Here is a 20,573-nt window from a genome sequence, read left to right as displayed (position 1 = left end):
CTCCACTGTGTGTGTGTGTGTGTGTGTGTGTGTGTAATTCACCTTCGTCTGATCACGCGCAGGACTCGCGATCCCAAGCCAGCACCAAGGAGTCCTCCAACACTTTGGTCAAGTGAATAGGCTGTTCTAAACCTACGATTTATTTCTTTTATACATACTATAACAAACTCTGTACATTCTTTTAACTACAGTTACTACTTCTACTACAACACACACACACACACACACACACACTCACACACACTCAATAGCCATTCAGTAATCTTATCCCAAGTGTCTCATTCACCTATTCGAGACTCGTAACGCGCTTCGAGTCATGGTGCAGAAGACAAGTTGTTCAGTTTCGCCTTGGACGTGGTGGTGGAGTGGTGGAGAGTGTGGTGGTGGTGGATGATGCGGAGGAGGTGAGTTTATCAGTAATGTACGCGTGGTAATGAGGTCTGGACGCTGGAGGAGGAGAGCTCTTCACACGCACGACAGGAGTTTATAGTATAACGCCAGATTTTTTTCAAACGTCGTATTAGTATTTATGAACAACTCAGTAGCTAGTTTGGCTTTTTAATACCATTCCAAGATCGATATAATTCAGCATAATAATAATGATTTTTTTTCTTTTTCAAATGTGGCATAAGTGGTAGACCGCCTCCTTACACTCAAGGCCTAAGTCAATTCATGCATTCTTTCCTGTTTCTTCATGCCAGTCACCACCGCCTCATTTTGCTCAGGTTCACCAGCACTTCCATCTACATTGGTCTGCCTTACTATGCCTCGACACTGGGAGGGACAACTACATCATCTTCTTGGCGGAGGTCACTGAGCTTCCTGTTGCCCGTCATGGAGGATTGGGACCACCATTGAACCCTTAGCTTCTCATTGGTGGTGGGCGGCAGTGCATGTGTCGCCACGGTGGTCACCCAGGAAGGTATGTGGAGGGGGTGGTAATGGTGCAAGAAATGGAAGATATACTGGGAATTATGTGAATCTGGAGAAGCATTAGTTAAAGGAATTATCGTCAGATCTTCCATTTATCTTCAATGTCTCTTTCATTCTTTCCATTCTTCTACAGTGATCATCCAGGAAGGTGTGTAGAGAGGGTGGAGGATGATAAATTATGCAGTTTACTGTGTTTCTATTGAGGCAGTATTAAGAGCGATATCAAGTTTTTGTGTTGCCACTTTGGTCAGCCTAGAAGATTAGTGGAGGGGGTATTGGAAGATTTGTTAGGTTTGGTGTGTATCTGTAGAAGAAATACTGGAAGGGGTGTTGGAAGATTTGTAAGGTTTGGTGTGGATCTGTAGAAGAAATACTGGAAGGGGTGTTGGAAGATTTATAAGGTTTGGTGTGGATCTGTAGAAGAAATACTGGAAGGGGTAGTGAAAGATTTGTTAGGTTTGGTGTGTATCTGACTATCTGTCGAAGAAATACTGGAAGGGGTGGTGGAAGATTTGTAAGGTTTGGTGCGTATCTGTAGAAGAAATACTGGAAGGGGTATTGGAAGTTTTGTAAGGTTTGGTGTGTATCTGTAGAAGAAATACTGGAAGGGGTATTGGAAGTTTTGTAAGGTTTGGTGTGTATCTGTAGAAGAAATACTGGAAGGGGTATTGGAAGATTTGTTAGGTTTGGTGTGTATCTGTAGAAGAAATACTGGAAGGGTTGTTGGAAGATTTGTAAGGTTTGGTGTGTATCTGTGGAAGAAATACTGGAAGGGTTGTTGGAAGATTTGTAAGGTTTGGTGTGTATCTGTGGAAGAAATACTGGAAGGGTTGTTGGAAGATTTGTAAGGTTTGGTGTGTATCTGTAGAAGAAATACTGGAAGGGGTGTTGGAAGATTCATAAGGTTTGGTGTGTATCTGTAGAAGAAATACTGGAAGGGGTGTTGGAAGATTCATAAGGTTTGGTGTGTATCTGTAGAAGAAATACTGGAAGGGGTGTTGGAAGATTCATAAGGTTTGGTGTGTATCTGTAGAAGAAATACTGGAAGGGGTGTTGGAAGATTCATAAGGTTTGGTGTGTATCTGTGGAAGAAATACTGGAAGGGGTAGTGGAAGATTTGTAAGGTTTGGTGTGTATCTGTAGAAGAAATACTGGAATGGGTGGTGGAAGTTTTGTAAGGTTTGGTGTGTATCTGTAGAAGAAATACTGGAAGGGGTGGTGGAAGATTTGTAAGGTTTGGTGTGTATCTGTAGAAGAAATACTGGAAGGTTGGAAGATTTATTTGGTGTGTATCTGTAGAAGAAATACTGGAAGGAGTAGTGAAAGATTTGTAAGGTTTGGTGTGTATCTGTCGAAGAAATACTGGAAGGGATAGTGGAAGATTTGTAAGGTTTGGTGTGTATCTGTAGAAGAAATACTGGAAGGGGTGTTGGAAGATTTGTAAGGTTTGGTGTGTATCTGTAGAAGAAATACTGGAAGGGGTAGTGGAAGATTTATAAGGTTTGGTGTGTATCTGTAGAAGAAATACTGGAAGGGGTAGTGGAAGATTTGTAAGGTTTGGTGTGTATCTGTAGAAGAAATACTGGAAGGGGTAGTGGAAGATTTGTAAGGTTTGGCATGTATCTGTAGAAGTAGTGCTGAAAGATGTATAATTGTTTAGCTACCTTTGCATTTGATGGTTTGGGAGAGGCTCTTGGTGGCAGTGATTTGGGCAAGTGACGGAGAGAGCACAATAGAAAACATTAAACAGAATCATGCCAGATAATGGTAGGCTTTAGTCCCTTGCAATCATTACTGAAAAGGGAGCTACTGGTGGCTGTAACTACATTGTTGGGGCCCAAGCACTGATGGGTATTCATGCAGGATTTCAGGCTCATATCAAAGAAAAATGTTCTTTTATTATCACAAGACTATGGCCTGTATTCAGAAACATTCCAGTGCCACAAAGTACACCAGTTTAGTAAGGTTCTTGCACAAGTTAGCATTTTCATGGGTGGTGTCTGACCATAGTGATTGTGTAACAAGGCATATATACAATGAAGGTAAATAACACTTCATTATAATTGGACTACCTTCGTCTGTGGCCTTGGAAAATATTGGTATTGAGAACTCGGGCTGCTCTTAATCAGTGCCCAGTAATTCAATGTGAGACTGTGAGTGAAGGAAAGAATGAAGTGAGTGCGACGAGGGCATTTTTTGGCAAACTGTACTCAAAGGTTTGCATTTTTTATGTACCTGTTACTCATCATTATGAATAACAACTTGCCCCTCTCCCTGAAGAGACAGGTGTACAATCAATGTATCTTGCCAGTCCTAACATAAGGTTTAGAAATGTTGTAAAGTTAGGGAAAATTACTAAAGCTCCATGTGGCCTCGATGGTCATGTGTCACATTGGCTCCAGAGCCTTTGGTGGGTCCCATTATCCCAGGACACATTCACAAACATTGCTCACACAAGATATTTAGAGAGAAACCCAAAAAGTCCACAGAGAGGAATAGAGTAAAAATTACTTGGTATAAAATGAAGAGATAGGAAGTGAGCATCATAGAGTACATACAGACAAAGGTCGGAGATATTTTTTATGATAATTAGTAATAAGTATTGAACTTGGACAAGTCATATCATTCATATAACTGATGACAAATGGACAACAAAGTACAAACTAGCATCATATGGATTGTAAAAGTGAGGGCAGGTAGAGTGGAGAGATGAAGTTAGAGCATTTGCCAAAGCAGGATGGAGTACACCAACATTAAACAGAAATATAGAGAATGTTGGAAGGCCATTGTCTTGATGATCATGTACTCAGCAACCAGCCATATAATTTATTTCATTTTGGTGTCAAATGATGGAAAAATTAATGTATTTTCAGAAAATTAGTTTTAAATGCATACATTCCACGCACACACCTGGTAAGCCTGCTAAGACCCCTGTGAAGTCACACATGTCAAACAGTCTATGGCCCTGACAAGAAAATTTTCATCTGTGAGTCTTACAGTGAAGCAGTGCAGTGTTGTCTGTAATGACCACACAGTTCTGTAGACACAAGGATATAAACTTGAGGGGCACAGAAGACAAATGACTGCACAGTTAATTTATGCATAATTTCTTCCTCTGCCTTGTGTGTATTGGGGATTTTTTTTACACAAGAGGCAATGCTGTCAACCACAATGTTCAAAACATTCTGTAAAGAAGTTTGATCAGATTTTTCCATACTGCTGCACCACACACAGGCAAATAATATTTGAGTGGTAACCCTGAAGTGAAGGCACACGCACATATGTATACATGAATATATGTATTATATTACTAAGTAGATGTAGAAGGGCATAATAGCTGCTGATACTAATAAATAATAGTAGTAATGGCTGTTGGTAGTGTGTAGTATGTGACCCTAATCAACCAGGTATCAGTATCAAATCAAATTAGTGCATGTCATTGATACAAAAGAGAACTGACATTTTGGAAAATTGTAATGTCTAGTGAGCCTCATATTCAGGGCCTGGCCTTTTTTTCAGATTCTGCCTGGAGCCAGCAACCAAGGAAGGGAGGAAGGAATTGCCAAGTAGGGAAGCAAGGAAGGACAAATATGCATTACTAAGTAGGTATACATGTGTGTTTAGTCTAATTCAAACAAGAAAATTAAGCATTAAATGAGGGAAGGTTGACTAAAGAGATGGAAGCACTAAAAAGAGGAGCAATGAAGGAGACAAACAATAGTCAGGAGCATATGCTAATGCTGTACTTGGCCTCAGTGCTCATCTGTCATATTATCCCTTGAGCCTGTGGCAAAAAATAACTCAATATCCAGGACGGAGGGCAGTGTGACATCCAGGTTACCACAGTCTACTTCCCCAGGTTTCCCCAGGTACCCATTCATTGACCAGCCTGATAGGGAGGATGAGCAGCTATCTGGGTTGCACACCGACTTCCTGTTCTGAGATATGAACCCAGGCCTGCGTATTCACAGCAAGGCGTGATAACCACTTCACCATGGAGGTGCTTGGTAGTAATGGTAGTAGGTATATTCTGTGTTAAAAGAAAAATTCAGCAAGAAATGTAATTAGGAAGAAAGGAATGTTAACAGCTATAAAATGGATTAATACATGAAACGTACTCTCAATAGTTATAGCAGTGTCACTTTCAGCGACTGCATAAGAACATGGTCACAATATGGCAATCACACCAGCTGCATCGATTCTCCCTTTAGGCTAGATTATGAGAGGTTATCTTTGTATGTTTACCCCCACCTGGGGATAAAAAATGCAATCAGTTATGTATACTTTATGCATCAACACTTTATAACAGCTTGAACACAGCAGACACATCAATTTAACACCAATGTCCCTTTTTGCCTTGGAATTTTACTCACCGATGTTTTGTGTCTTTTATCTGTCTGTCTTTGTATGTGTCCGTCAGTCTCTTTGCTTGTCTGTCTATCACTGCTTGTATCTCTGTCTGTCTCTGCCTCTTATCTGTCTTTCTGTCTCTGTGTGTTTGTCTTTTTGTTCATCTCTTTATGGTATGTATCTGTCTGCCTCTTTGCATCAGTGTCTGTCTCATGTGTCCACCTGTATGTGTTTCTGACTCTCTTTGTGTCTGTCTGTCTTTTGTTTGTCAGTCTGTTGGTCTGAATGTGTCTGTCTGTTTTTCCATCAGTCTCTGTGTCTGTCTGTTTGTCTCTGTCTCAGTATGTGACTGTCTGTCTTTCCTACTCTGTGTGTGTGTCTGTCCATCTGGCTTTGATTATCTTTCTATCTCTGTGTCTTGCCATATTTGTCTCTGGCTGGCTGTATGTCTTGCTCTTAGTCTGTTGGTTTTCTGGTTGTCTGTCTACTTCTCTCATTTAACAATGTTTTTGCAGCATTGTGTGTGTCGGTCAGGCAGCCCATCCTCATGCCTGGCCCTCAAAACTTCAACCATTAAGGTAGAAGCTGCTGCACTCTTCCTGTCTCCTGTCAGCACACTGTTGGCCATGCACACGTTGGTCAGCCCTCCCCACCAGGCAGCCCTCCATCCATTACTTGAGGTACACTAAAGCTCTCAGTCACGCTGTTATATCAAAGAGTCAGTGGTTGTAATAGTTGATGTTTAAGAGGAAGATTATTATAGTATGTCTCTCTCTCATCTATCTATTTCCTTTCCTTTCTGTATATCTATTTGTCTGTATCTGTGTCTTTCTGTTTCTCCTCTACTTCATCTAGTGGCATGTGAAAGTGTAGCAAATAAAAATTTTGCAGAGGGTCGTGTGCCAGTCAAACCAGCCCGTTGTGATGTCTGGCCCTTAGAACCCCATCATCAAAGTAGAAGCGTGGCACTCCTCATGCCTCTCCTGTCAACATGCTGTTCATGCATCATCTCTCTTCCCATAGCTCTCCTGACCTCGAGGGTATATTCAGAAACTTAGCATATCTTGCAATTGGTGATCCTCTTACCATACATGGGGTTTAAAGTAATAGAAATTAGCAATAGCAAGAGACTAATTAGTTGATACAGGGGTTTGAGTCATAGTGTCAGGATGGAATGGAAAAAGCAATGAAAGCATGAATGAGAGATTTGACATGGGTGCGTAACGGCAAAGTGTGTAAATTGTGGAATGGTTGAATGGGCGAAGTATGATGTTCTGAGATGTTTCGGAAATGTGACGAAAATGAATGAGAATTAGTTGTGAAGAGTTTATGGGGGCAGGACTGATATCGAGGGACAGGGTGTCAGTGAGAGTCCATCAGTGAAATAGATTAATAACTAACGAGTATTGGAGAGAGAAAGAGTTGGTAGGTGAGGTATTGAGAGGAAGTGCCAGAGCAGGGAAAACTGGGGACACATGCCTTTGCCATCTCCTTGAGGGAGGTACCCTTGAGGGAACAGAACATTAAGAGATATTGTCATATAGATAAACAAATAATAATATTGATGGTTATGATGGCTTATGTGGAGGCTGTCTGGTTCCAGTATAATGCTCTAGATATAACAGACCACCAATTATTATCTTTATCCAGTAAAAGCATTTAGGATTTAAAAGAAAAAAATGAAAATTTTGATAAATACTTTATCCAATAATATTAATTTTACTATATACTCCACTATATACTTTCCAAAGGCAGAACCACAAGTTTAAAATATTTAATATTTATTAGTACAGTTTTTATTCATTTGATACATATTATAGCTTTATTGCTGTATTTGCAAGTTTTCAGCTGCAGAAACCACTAGAAATGCATAATTATAGGCTGTACTACTATGGGCTTCAGAGGCAGTGTTATATAATTATTTGGGAATAACTTTTTTACGAAGTGTTGGGTAAGGATGAAAATCTGCCACAGTATGTATCAGACCTTGCCCTAATTTATTCAATATGTATTCTTAACAAGATGTGGATGATTAAAGCATTTATATGAGTGACATAATGGTAACCTCAGCCAAATGTAGTGGGTCGCAATGCGAGGCTAGCGTGACGTAGTCACGAGAGAGAGAATCACCCTTGCTTCTGTTGCCTTAGCTCGAACAAAACTCATAATGCAACCCCCCTCTGTTTCTGTGTCACATTAACCCGCATCTCGGCCCTCCATGTGACCGAGTTTACCACTGTCACTCTTATAAATGCATTAATTATCCACACCTTGTTAAATAAACATGATGAGTAAATTAGGGCACGGTCTGAAACATGCTACACCAGATTATCATCCTTGCCAGGCTTTATTAAAAAGTTATTCCTGAAAACAATAGAACACTGCCACTGAAACCCATACTAAGTCAAAAATACTTCTAGAAGTGTCAGTAGAGAGTCTGTGAAATATGCAAATCTTCCTTATCAATCAGTCCATCAGGGCATTTGCTAGGGGGTGCATCACCTCACCCACCCTACGATGCCAAACCTGGGGGTTCCTCTAGGCAAGTCTCCATGCAGGCCCCCTTCTCATTCAAGGTACTTCATGGTAGGAACTGTCGACTTGCTCAAGCCATATACTCTGTGGACATCCCCTTGGTCTCCCCCACTTAGGGTTGTCTCCTACAGAAATAACCCGGTGTCTCCACCTCAATCTGGATGGCGTGCCACATTCCCATATACGTAGCTGGTGTTGGTAATGACTGACTATGCAGGTAAAATGCCACAAATCAGTTCTCATTCTCATGGAGTAATTGCCAGTTTGACAGTCATTCCTCCAATATCCCATAAATCTGCATAGGCACTTGTTACCACAGCCATAGAGTAAGACAGGGAGAACATGCAATTTTTGAAGATCCGGATCTTTGACCTTCTGTACAGCTATCGACAATGCCATACACTCGTGCTGAGCGAGTTCCAACACCATGTGTAGGGTCAATCCGCCTTAAGACTTCCTGACAAGACCTTCTGTTATTCTGATCTATGCTACCATAGTATTTGAAATTTTCTAAGATATCAACAATGTCCTTACCACATGCATGAACAGACTGTACCGTTTCATCTAGCAGTCCTCCAAACACCTGTACCTTGGTCTTCGTAAAGGAAACCTGGAGTCCCAGTGGCTTCGCCACCTCATGCAGTGCCTTGAGAATCATCACCAGAACCTCCAGCAACTTTTCAAGGATTACTGCATCAATGGTAAAAACAAGGTCAGTGACCATGGTATTGGCAACAGATACTCCACAATGACTCAAGTCTACATTATTGTGCTTTGGCAATCTGCTGTCACATGGCGTGTGGGTACCCTGTGCGTTGAAAATAGTTGTCAGTATCAGTAATATGTAGGCAACTATGACAAGTACTGTCAGTTATATAGTCTATTTTGAGTTCCAATTTATTAATTCAGTCACAATCAGCTGTTTTGTTCATTTATAATGTCACTGATTATAATCATTAAATAGTTCACCATAAAGGAAAGTAACAAAACAGCAGACTACAACAGTATTAACAATTTGAAACCAAAAAGTTACTATAATTGATGATATTCCTCATTATTGCCTTCATATACTGATGCATACAACTATTTTGTATTCTTAGGCTATCCAATATTATCCACAAAATCGGACGTGCTATGTGACAGCAGGTTACTAAAGCATGCTAATGCACACCTCAAGACTCAGGCATTGCAACTATAGTACCCAGCTCAAACAAGTGTTGAAAAGCTTTGGACCAAGAACACAGCTCTGCCTCACCCCTCTATTCACAGGCAAGAAGCTGGACACACCCACACGTACACTTCACAGCACTCATAGACTACAGGCCAGTCAGTAGAATAACAGTCCTTGTAGGAATTTCATGGAATTGCAAGAGATCCCATAATGCCTCATGATGCACTGCATCAAACGACTTCATGAGATCGACATAGAGTGCAAGCATCCTCTGTCGCAGCTCACGTCAGCACTCCACCAGTACACAAAGTGCTACGATATGATCAGTTTCAACTTACCAGGCAGTAACCCAGCCTGCTCAAGTCTCTGCAGCTGCTTTAGTAAGGTTGTGAATCCACAGCAGCAATAGATGAGCAAGCACCTTGCCTGGCACACTGAGCAGCATAATATCACAGTAGTTTTTTCAGTTCTGGTGGTCCCCTTTCCCTTTCTGAATGGAGACGACCAACCCCCTTTTCCAGTCGCGAGGAATGGTACCAAACTGCTATATGGCAGTCAAGACTGCATGCCGCCCATGGATCATGGCCTTACCACTAGCAGATTTGCATTTATGTTACAAATAACAGGTGCCTATTTACCTCTCAGCTTTGCCACTGCCTCTCTGACCTCATCCAGAGAGGAAGGGCTTTCATCAATTGGTGGATCAGCATCTTCCACCTGCAACCCAGCAGCTAGAAGCTGCCCACTTGAAGGGTCCACCATGTACAACTGCTCAAAGTACTCAACCCTACAAGCCCTCTGCCCATCCTTGTCCAACACAGCCATCTACTGTTTGGATAGCACTCACCTGGGAGGGAGGCTTGAAGCTGACATTCTCCAGCATTTCCTCCAAAGTCCATCCAAGACAGCTTGTTGAGCTGAGTACTTTGAGCATTTGTGAAGGGCGTACCCTCTGAGTGGGCAGCTTCCAGTTGCTGGTGGCAGATGCTGATTCACTCATTGACAAAAGCCCACCTTGACAAAGTCAGAGAGACTGTTGCAAAGTTGAGAGGTGGAAAGGCACCTGGCACCTGTAACAGCAGTGCAGAGCTGCTCAAAGCTGGGGGTGAGAGCATGATCTGCAGGTTGCATGCATTCTTGACTGCCGTGTGGCAATCTGGTACCATTCCCGAGGGGGCTGGTCATTCCTATCCAGAAAGAGAAAGGGGACCGCCAGGACTGCAGCAACTAGTATTGTGGTATTGCACTATTCTATGTGCCAGGCAAGGTGCTTGCTTGTCTATTACTGATGCTGATTCACAACCAGGTGCTGAAGCTGCAGAGACCCGCACAGCCCGGGTTCATGTCTGGTAAGTTCTAGCGCTTTATGTAGGTACTGGTGGAACACAGACACGAGTCTCAACAGGCGATGCTTGTAGCCTATGTCGATTTCAATAAGCCATTTGCTTCAGTGCATCATGAGGCACTATGGGATTTCCTGCAATGCCACAGGACTCCTGCAAGGATCATTTGTCTATTGACTGGCCTGCACTTTAGGACAAAGTGCTATGAATTGGGTGGGGGGGCTGTGTCCAGCTTCTTTCCCATGAACGCAGGAGTGAGGCAGGGCTGGGTCCTTGCCCCATCACTTTTCAACACTTGTATGGACTGGGTACTCGGCAGAGTTGTATATCAGTCATTCTAGAGCATCTGTTGGCAATACCAAGGTCACTGACCTTGTTTTTGATGATGATGCAGTAATCTTTGCAGAGTCGACAGAGGTTCTGGTGATGGCTCTCAAGGCACAGCAAGATGAGGCGAAGCACTTGGGACTTCAGGTCTCCTGGGCCAAGACCAAGGTACAGGTGTTTGGAGGCTTGCTAGATGAATCAGTACAGTCTGTTCACATTGAGAATTTGGAAAATTTCACATATCCCGGTGGTGCAGTCCAGAACAACAGTGGGTCTCGCCAGGAAGTCTTACGGTGGATTGGCTTGGCCCACGGTGTTGGGATTCGCATAGCACAAGGATGTGGCATTGTTGATACCTGTGCAAAAAGACAATGCTTCAGATCTTCAAGTCCCTTGTGCTCCCTCTTACTCTATGGCTGTGAGACATGGACACATTAGTGACTTGGAGAGGCAGATTGATACCTTTAGTAATAAGTGTCTATGCAGAATCATGGGATATCTCTGCAATGACTTTTTGTCAAACTAGCAACTACACCATGAAACTGATTTAACATCTATTACCTGCATTGTCTGTCAAGGCCAAGTCTAGCTGTACAGGCATGTGGCATACTACCCAGAAGCCAACCCTGCTCATTGGGTTATTTCTGTAGGAGACAACCCTAAGTGGAGGAGGCCAAGGGGACGCCCACGGAGTTAGTAGCTTGAGCAAGTCGATAGATCCTGCCGTGAGTTTTTTTATGGGAAGGGGGCCTGCATGAAGACATCCTGAGGAACGCCCAGGGTTGGCATTGAAGGGTGGGTAAGGCAATGTGCCCCCCGGTGTGTATGCCTCATCAACTGACTACACAGTACATGGTTCATACAGGAATGTTTTGTGAGGTAACAAAACTAGACATTTTCTCAGGGACTTGGTTTTAAGCCAACAGGTAATTCTTCAGAGTTGATGAACATTTTTCTTCCTACAGAATGGAACGGACAGCTCCTGCAGACTGACTGGCGGGTGCCTGCATCCCCCTGCTGTATCTAAAAGGTTTAGTCTCTTTCCATGGCCACAACTCCTGATGTAGACCACAGTTCACCCCACAACTGGAAGAAGCAACAACACTAAAATAAGACAAGTTTCTGCTCCATCATCATTCACTCTTCTGAAAGGAACATAAATGATGATCATTCTAGAAAAAATGGAGCTCAACTGTTGTATTAGTGATTATTACGGGGTTTTCTGTAAAGCATTCTGTAATAATGTTGTAAGGCTATTCAATAAATATATACTGATGTGCAGGTAATTTTCTTTAATAATAATATCAAAGCTTCTAGTTAATCTCCGGAGAGTCTTTCGGGTATTTTCGACTTAAGGGCACTTTTAGATATATTTTAGGCCTAATTCTGCATATTTTTGGTAAAATTCTGGTTATTCAAACCAATTTTAGGCTTATATAGAGAACTGAATATACAAAAATATATATACTTTACTGTTGGAGAGACTGAGAGAAGGCTTAAAAAGTAGAGTGGTATGAGCAGTGATAGACGTGGGTGCAATATTGAGTCCCCCAAGATCATGGGCATTGACGTGAGATAGGTATTGTAAAGTTTGCATGGGTGTGTGCATATGTCCCAGTCAATGAAAAGTGAAAGGCAAGATTGGAATAGAAAGATCTTGGGAGAAACTATTTTAGTATGAAAATTAGGTATAAGAAAAGTATACTTGTTATGGGACATAAATGCAAAAGCTGGAAGCAAGGAGAAGTGTTGTGGTTGGGTGTTGGATGTGAGTGGAGTGAATGAAAATGAGCAATTTCTTGTGGATGTCTGTACTGAAAGGAGTCTGTTCCTGCCAAACACCTTCAAGCACAAGTTAATCTGCAGGTCCACATGGGCAAGATAGAATAAAAGGAGCTTGATATCTTTAACTAGATTATAGCTGTGACTATAAATGAACCAGAATGTATTAGATCTAAAAATTTTGAGATGTCTGATAGTTGATTCTGACCACTTTGCAGTGCATTCTTTGGTGCCAGGCGTTTTTGTGATGTTGATGGAGGATTGTGGATGAATTTGACAGGGTGTGTAAAAGAAAGTTGAAAGTAAATATTGAAAAAGATTAAGCTTATGGTGTTTCAGAGGGCAACAGGGCAGACTATCAAGTTTGCAGCATCAATACTAAGTAAGAGCAGAGAGCACAATAAGAATGTAAGACCTGGTTGGGAAAAGATGGGGAAGTTTACGTAAATACTTATGGACAGTTCTATGGAAGCAAGAAGGAAGAGGTGAGGGAGAGAGATGAGAGGCAGACAGATGATAAGTGCTTTGGAGAGTCACAAAAGGAAGTGTAAGCATAGAGGTATAAGAGGGTGCAAGAAATAGTATTATCTTTTACTCTTGTCACATGCATCCGAGACATGGACATGAAATGTAGCACAGCAATCACAAATACGCACAGTGAAAATGAGGTATATAAGAGGTGCATGTGGTGTGTCAGGATATCGATGGAATGGAGAAAGCAATGAAAGCATGTACGTGGTATTTGCAAAGGGTGTGAAGTGTGGAATGGTGGGGTGAGGGAGGCATGGTGGGGTGAGATGGTTTGGACATGTGATGAGAATGAAGGAAGTATATGTGGGCAAGACGGGGGAGTCTGTTTTTTTCCATTTCTTATTTTTAGGTAATATAATACTTTTCCTTACATTATCTGGCCCTTCATTAATGAGGTTTGTTAATGTCCTACCCAATGTGGAAAGTGCCTAAAAACCCACTTGGCTAGTGGGGAGACTTTTGCTGAATGGTAAGCACTGGCTTCTCATCTGGCTGGTCGTGGGTTCAATCTGAAACACCATAAGCTTAATCTTTTTCAATATTTACTTTCAACTTTCTTTTACACACCCTGTCAAATTCATCCATTGTAAATTTATATTTCCTCCTTTCTGGATTAGATAAGTTTCTCATATTTTCTTGTGACACTGAGATGTGTTTGATTCATGTTAGATTCTTACATATCTTCTGAGTGTACAGTCAGTTGCATACTTTGGGGCATCAAAAAGTTTTTGCCATATGCTTATATTATTTTTAAAGTTTCAAAATTTGCTTCTGTAAATTTAGGATGGATGATAGTGCAATAAGTTCCAGTATGTTTTACTTATTAATAGTTTGTGACGGCTTTTGGCAATACCTTTCATCGTGGAAGTTACTTACCTGGCGCTTTCTAGCTAACAATTCCTACAGGCTTGGGCTCAAATCCTGGCCTAAGCAGTCACAAAAGTACGCAGCTCACCCTCTGCTGTTCATCTTCTTTGTAGGCTGGTCAATAACAAAGGGTAGCTGGGAAAATCTGGGGAAGGTAAACTCAGGGGTATCTTTTGGAAAGTTAAGATCATTCCCAAAGTCTTGGGGTAATGGGTTATTTTCCACCAGAGACCTGCAAAAAGGCCATTGTGATGGAGATGAGCCTCAGAGAATCAATGTGAGCACTGAGTTTAGTACATATATGCAATATATGTCTTCAAAGCTCTTCACCTTTTGGCAATGACTGATTAAGTAGTAAAAAGTTTGCATGTAGCTTTTGTGGGACCCTCAATGGTCTTTGTTTGATGTAGTTCATCTTCCAATAACTGTATATTACTCTCCTAAGCTTGTTTATTGTAAAAGCCATGCAGCCATTCTTTACTTATTTTTATCATTATGTGCATTTTTTCTTCTTCTTTGATAGTGTGACAACAGAGTCCATCATCAGCAGTAATACAATACTCTTGTTTTAGTCGATGGTATATTTTGAGGGGAAACTCTCTTGTGAGGGAAGTCTCTGTAATTATAAATCACTGTAACTTTCGAGTAGGTCTGCTTCCTCTTGATCTTCTTCTAGCTATAATCACACTTTTGCTTTTTCAGTTTCATCACTCAACTAGTTCTTTCCAGAGTACTCCAGAAAGTACCATCACTAAATTCAAATATTTATATATTTTCGTGCTCAATTCACCATCTAGTCTTCTTCTTGGTTCTTTTCAACTTATTAAAATGTGCCTGTAGTCTTCCTACCAAAAGCACTTGTGTAATTAACCTCTAGTAGCTCAGGGATCATGTGTTTCTAATGGTCCCTCCAAGCGAGAAAAATGAGAAAAAATCACCTCTCACACGAACCATTTCATAATATATATCAACGCATTTCTGTGATCAGGGGATTAGGTATCATCTATTTTTGGGGTTTATATCATGGCACCTTCTGGCGAAGGTTGAAATTTGGCTAATGTTGCTACAGTAAAGAGCCAATAAATTTGCCTGTCGCCGTTGTTAACGCCTTTTTTAATCTTTTAACGCCGCACAGTCTATAGTCCCCTTCTTATGCTTTCTAGATCCAACTCTACAGAATCTGGCACTTGTTTATATTAAAAGGCATTCTCATTTTACTGCCTGTTACATTCCGTAAGTACTGCAAATGTTGATTTTCGTGTCGTCCGCAAATTTCATTTGCAATGAAATTATTGAGACCATTCGGTCAATGTCGTCGATGGGGATGACGAAGAGAACGGCCTCCCTGGACAAGAGCCTTGGGAGACACCACTAGTGACTGGCATCCACTTCACAGATCACTCCATTTATTATAACTCTTTGCTTTTCATTGCTGTAGCCAGTGCTTGATCACCATCGTAGTTTACCCCTGACGCCACCTATTTTCCTTGATTTTATGAAGCAACCTTGTAGTGTGGGACTTTATCAAACGCCTTCTGGAAGTCCAAATAAATAATATCAAGTGGGATTTAGAAACATCATAGACTTGCAAAAAGCTCGTTGTAGAACGTTAATAGATCTTCGGACAAACAAGATATGTTGTTACGGAAACCATGTTGCGTGAGTCCAGGATTAGCGAATTACACTCTAAGCTGAAGTTAACTTATGTATCTCGGGAGATAATTGTCTCAAATAATTCTTTACCAATAATTGAAGTTAAGCCGGACTGGCTCTGTAATTATCCGGTACTTCTTATCGGTTGCCTTTTTGAAAATGGGTTTTACGTTAGCCATTTTCCAATCACTAGGAACGATACCATGGGTGCAAAGACATTATATTAAAACAGCATTGTTAAAGGTCTGAGTATCTCTCTTGATATTTCTTTCAGTAATTTTGGATATATTTTATCAGGTCCTGGACTTTTTGTTAAGCCAGTTTATGACTGCAGCGTTTTGAGAACCTTTCATCTGGTACTGGGATTCTCAAAATCAGCGAGGGTATAACTGGGATTTTCAACAGTGTTATGAACATTGCGTGTAGCGCATCGGTAGGATTACTATTAAAAACCGAGGCGAAATAAGAATTTATGTAAGTCGTTGCGTGTTGGCTTTCGTCTGGTCACGGTATTCCCCCGAATTATCTGTTAAATAGTGGCCAATCCACTTCTTGAATCTCTTTTTTGTTGTTTATATATTCAAAAAAACTTTAGGATCTGACTTGCAATTTCACCGCAGTAAATACCGTTTACTTGTAGGTACTTCCGTTGCTCGCTCATAAGGGTTTGATTAAACTTTGACTTGTCGCCTGTACCGGAAAAGCACAATGTACTGTTTTTTGGTAGAGTTATCGGTTTTCTTTTGCCTTATATAACAAGTTCCTTTCTTTGAGAGTGTAAGTTTGATTTCGCTTTATCAAACCACGGAGAATTCTTAACTCTTTTCAAGGCGCTTTTTCACAACATTGCACGGATTTAATTTTGTTAACCAGTTAGTAATCAGTTTTAAAAAATTCTGCCAAGATTCTTCGACGTTAATGTTGGATACTAATTGAAAGTTCGTTAACGACTGTCTTTATCTCTTTCAAAATCCGCCTCTTTAAAACTGGGAACCAATACCTTTATTCGCAATCCTTGCTTGAGCTCTTATGTCGAGACGCACCAGTCTATGATCGCATGATCCGAGGTGTTTCACAACGCTAACATTGCTCACCAAAGTTCTCGGTTAAATGCGGCAAGCATCAAGAATATTACCATCGCGCGTTGGTTTAAAACCATTTGGCTAAGGCAGTTATTTTCAACGAGTTTAACATCCCAGTGCGATTCCCCTCGATCCTTAGAGTGTCTGCCAGTCTCATATGGTGATTAAAAATCGCCCAAATCACGCCGTAGATTAAACGCCCAAAATGCATCACTGTTTCGGAGAGTTCTTGAGAGAGAGAGAGAGAGAGAGAGAGGAGAGGAGAGAGAGAGAGAGAGAGAGAGAGAGGTAGAGAGAATCACGTGGTGGCTTTCAGACGGGCTTTTTACTTTCCCCACCTCAACTCGGCATTCCTGCCTTCCGTTACGTTCTCTCATTCCCGGTAACTATTAATGCATGCCAGATGTCATACCTGCAGCTTGTCTGCAATTTTCCTTCAGCTTCTCAGTTTTTATCTATTCCTGAGTGTAATGTACGCTTGCCCCACAAGAGAAGTTTTTTTTTTCCATTAATTTTAGTGCACTGATTTTGTGTTGGTGCACAGAGCAACGGTAAAAGGTATCAATTCTGATCTGTCAATCAACGGTAAAAGGGTATAAATCGATCTGTCAGATCCTGTGTCTGTTCTCTCTTACGTCAACCAATGAACGCGTTTCTCTCACCACAAAATAATGAACCTAACCCTATCTTCCTCGTTCATGGTTTCAAATCAGTCCCTGTTCATGCATCGAAATCTCGGTTCTCCTCCGGTATCAACTATCTCTCGCCTCACCACACATAAATAACAACGCTGAATTAAGAGAGGTTCAGAAGTTTTGAGCGCGCAGGTGTTCATGAGAGGCGCGAGTCAATTTGCCGGTCAGTGAGCACAACACCGGGCAGAAGGAACGACTGCCCGGGGTAAAGAAGCTACGTACACGCTCTCTCTTCTGTACACACACACACACAGCCATTAACATTACCAATAATACCACAAGGCTATCTTCTATGACATTTGTGGACGAAACTATTATCGAAGAAAACTCAACTATTTGCAAGACTTTTCAAATCACACGTGTCCCAATTGTCTCTGAAGCTAGTTTGGTTATTAAATGCCAGTTCTGAGAAGATTAAGTGAGAGAAAAGAGACTTTCGCCTCCCAGAGGTGAACGATCAGCATCTGCTCATGCCACAAATGAATTCTGGCAGATGCCGAAGATGAAAAAAAAAAAATCCTTCTGGCAAGCATCGACAACAATGAAATAAGAGGCTCCCATTAGCTTCTTTATTCCTAATGATCATTTAACCTATTTCGCATCGTCTTGTAGTCTGTTCTTCGTGCTCTCTCTTCTCTTCTATATATATATATATATATATATATATATATATATAGAACGTCTGTTCTCTTATAACCCCTTCAGTGGTAGAGGCAAAGGTAAAATTTCGTCGCCCTCTATTCTGTAAGGTTATACGAAGACAACCAATCAGCTTATGAGCGACTCCACAGTTTATCTACGCCTGGTTGAAGCTCTGTGAAAGCAACGCGCCATGAATAATAAGTTAAAAAATACTAAACATTACAGGATCAGTTCCGCCACTGGTCGTTGGTTTAGTTATTAAGCCCATAACGGGACCGTGTAAAGCAATGCTTTATATTAGTAAGATAGTATTAAATTGGGACGATGATGCTAATGCATCATTATCGATTAATGATAATTATAATAATAATAATAATAATAATAATAATATATATATAATAATAATAATAATAATAATACACATTAATAATAATAATAATAATAATAATAATAATAATAATAATAAAATAATAATAATAATATAATGTTCATGCTATTGGGCAATAGAATAAACTATTAATAAGTATATTACAAGACACAGAAATATAACAGAATTCTTTGGAATCACCTTCATGGGAATGTTCATTGGCGTTAGATGGCCGTTTGGCGTTAGGTCAATTACAGCTGCTGTCAGCCCGACATGCTCTAAGTTCTTCCACCGTCAATGAATTATCACTATCACCGACCTCCCTATCATCTCCATCCACTACTGCCACCGCTCATCACTGCGGTTTCCACCATCGTTACCAACACCCGCCTTCCCACCATTAATGCAAACACCAGTCGTCACCACAAACATCGCCAAATTCCACCACTGTCAGCATCATCACAGGCTCTAAGCGGCCTCACGAGGAGAAAAACGTAACCTATTACATTCCAAGGTGCCATCTGTCATGGCGTCTGGTTACGATCACAACAATTAAGAAGTAATAACTCAAGATTGCATAGTTAATAGTTAATACATAATACATATGCATTTCATTAAATACAATGACGATACATACATAATACAGATTGTCAATAAAAAATGTCACACATATAAATTCACGTTTCCGTATTCTAGTAAAACATCTTGAACATTAAACGGCTTCTTTGCAGCTTCAAGCTTAACTTAGATAAAACGTTTCGAGGAAATTTAATATATATATATATATATATATATATATATATATATATATATATATATATATATATATATATATATATATATATATATATATATATATATATATATATATATATATATATATATATATATATATATATATACACACACACACACACACACACACACACACACACACACACACACAGAAATGCCCAACCGACGGTCAGGAGGATATGGATGACGGTGAGGAAAGAGGGTAAACCTCTCTCTCAGGTTTCAGCGCCACAATATATCATCACCATTTCGCTTTCTTTCTCTCTCTGTATTGCTGCCCTATAACCAGAATGCTCTCTCTCTCTCTCGTTTTTCTTTGCGTTGTCGTTTTACGGAAGAGAGTTCGCACCGTCACGGTCCGGCAAGCGAAAGAGACAGACTGTTCGTTAGTGATATTGTCCGCTCCCTCGCTCGCCTCTACTTCGATGGCGAAATAACTTAGATAATGGAGCGCTGAATGACATGACATCTCGATCCGTCTTGCATGCATGGGCTAACCTGTAATATATAGTGACCCTCCCTCCCCCCAACACACACACACACACACACACACACACACACACACACACACACACACACTTAGCCATAAAGACTGGAAGAACACATCTACTATTAGCGTCTACATCAGAAAGACATCCACGTTCCTGGGGTCACTCTGAACTCCAGCGACTCAAGGTGGACTCTGCCTTTCCAAGAATTATAGGCAGTTGAGGCCTGACAGCTATCCTGGGGCGGATTATTATATTGCCAAATCGCTAGTCCTACGCATCACCCAAACAGTACCACATCAGGATCGAAGCTGAAATTTTGAAAAACTGTGGGAAGGAAATAAACGATTGCCAGAATGAGGAATTTAACAATCTTTATTTAACAAGCTTAAAGAACGATTAGAATGAGGAATCTTGACCAATCTTTATTTTAACAAATTTAGTTTTGATCAAGAAGAACGATTGCCCGAATGAGGAATCTTGACCAATCTTTATTTTAACAAGTTTAGTATTGAGGAAGAACGATTGCTAGAATGAGGAATCTTGACCAATCTTTATTGTTTGATTTGCTAAAGAACGATTGCTTAAATGGCGAATCTTGACCAATTCCTTATTTTAACAAATTTAGTTTTGATCAAGAAGAACGATTGCCAGAATGAGGAATCTTGACCAATCTTTTACTAACAAGTTTAGTCTTTTGACTAAGCAGCTTGAACGATTGCTGAATGAGGAATCTTGACCTCATTTTTAACAAGTTTAGTTTTGGATCATGAGGAACGATCAGTTAAGAATGAGGAATCTTGAATTCACCATTTTAATGTTTAGTTTGAGGAAGAAGAACGATTGCCAGAATGAGGAATCTGTAATTCAATCTTTATTTTAATGCTGTTTATAACTCAGATTCAGTCTCCAGATAAGTTTATACCTGATGGTACTAATCAGAACGAGGCGTACGAAACAGCGTAGATACCCAACAAGAGGAAATTTTTCACCTGTATTCAATTTTGCCCGG

The 20,573-nt window shown here is 40.7% G+C and overlaps 1 long non-coding RNA gene across 2 annotated transcripts; it reads left to right on the top strand.

Moving 5' to 3' along the window:
- The first annotated feature begins 350 nt into the window (after positions 1-350).
- LOC127004968 (uncharacterized) lies at positions 351-11,937 on the top strand. Of its 2 annotated transcripts, none has more exons than XR_007758152.1 (7): positions 351-404; positions 726-922; positions 4,453-4,535; positions 4,793-4,952; positions 5,799-5,963; positions 6,175-6,323; positions 11,625-11,937. It is a non-coding gene; the product is annotated as an uncharacterized LOC127004968 (long non-coding RNA). The 2 variants fall into 2 exon arrangements; XR_007758141.1 differs by lacking the exon at positions 351-404 and adding an exon at positions 422-489.
- The last annotated feature ends 8,636 nt before the right edge of the window (positions 11,938-20,573 follow it).

The sequence above is a fragment of the Eriocheir sinensis genome, chromosome 3, assembly GCF_024679095.1.
Source record: "Eriocheir sinensis breed Jianghai 21 chromosome 3, ASM2467909v1, whole genome shotgun sequence".
NCBI lineage: Eukaryota > Metazoa > Arthropoda > Malacostraca > Decapoda > Varunidae > Eriocheir > Eriocheir sinensis.
Note: the sequence above shows the minus strand (reverse complement) of the source record. Positions and strands in the feature narration are given on the sequence as shown.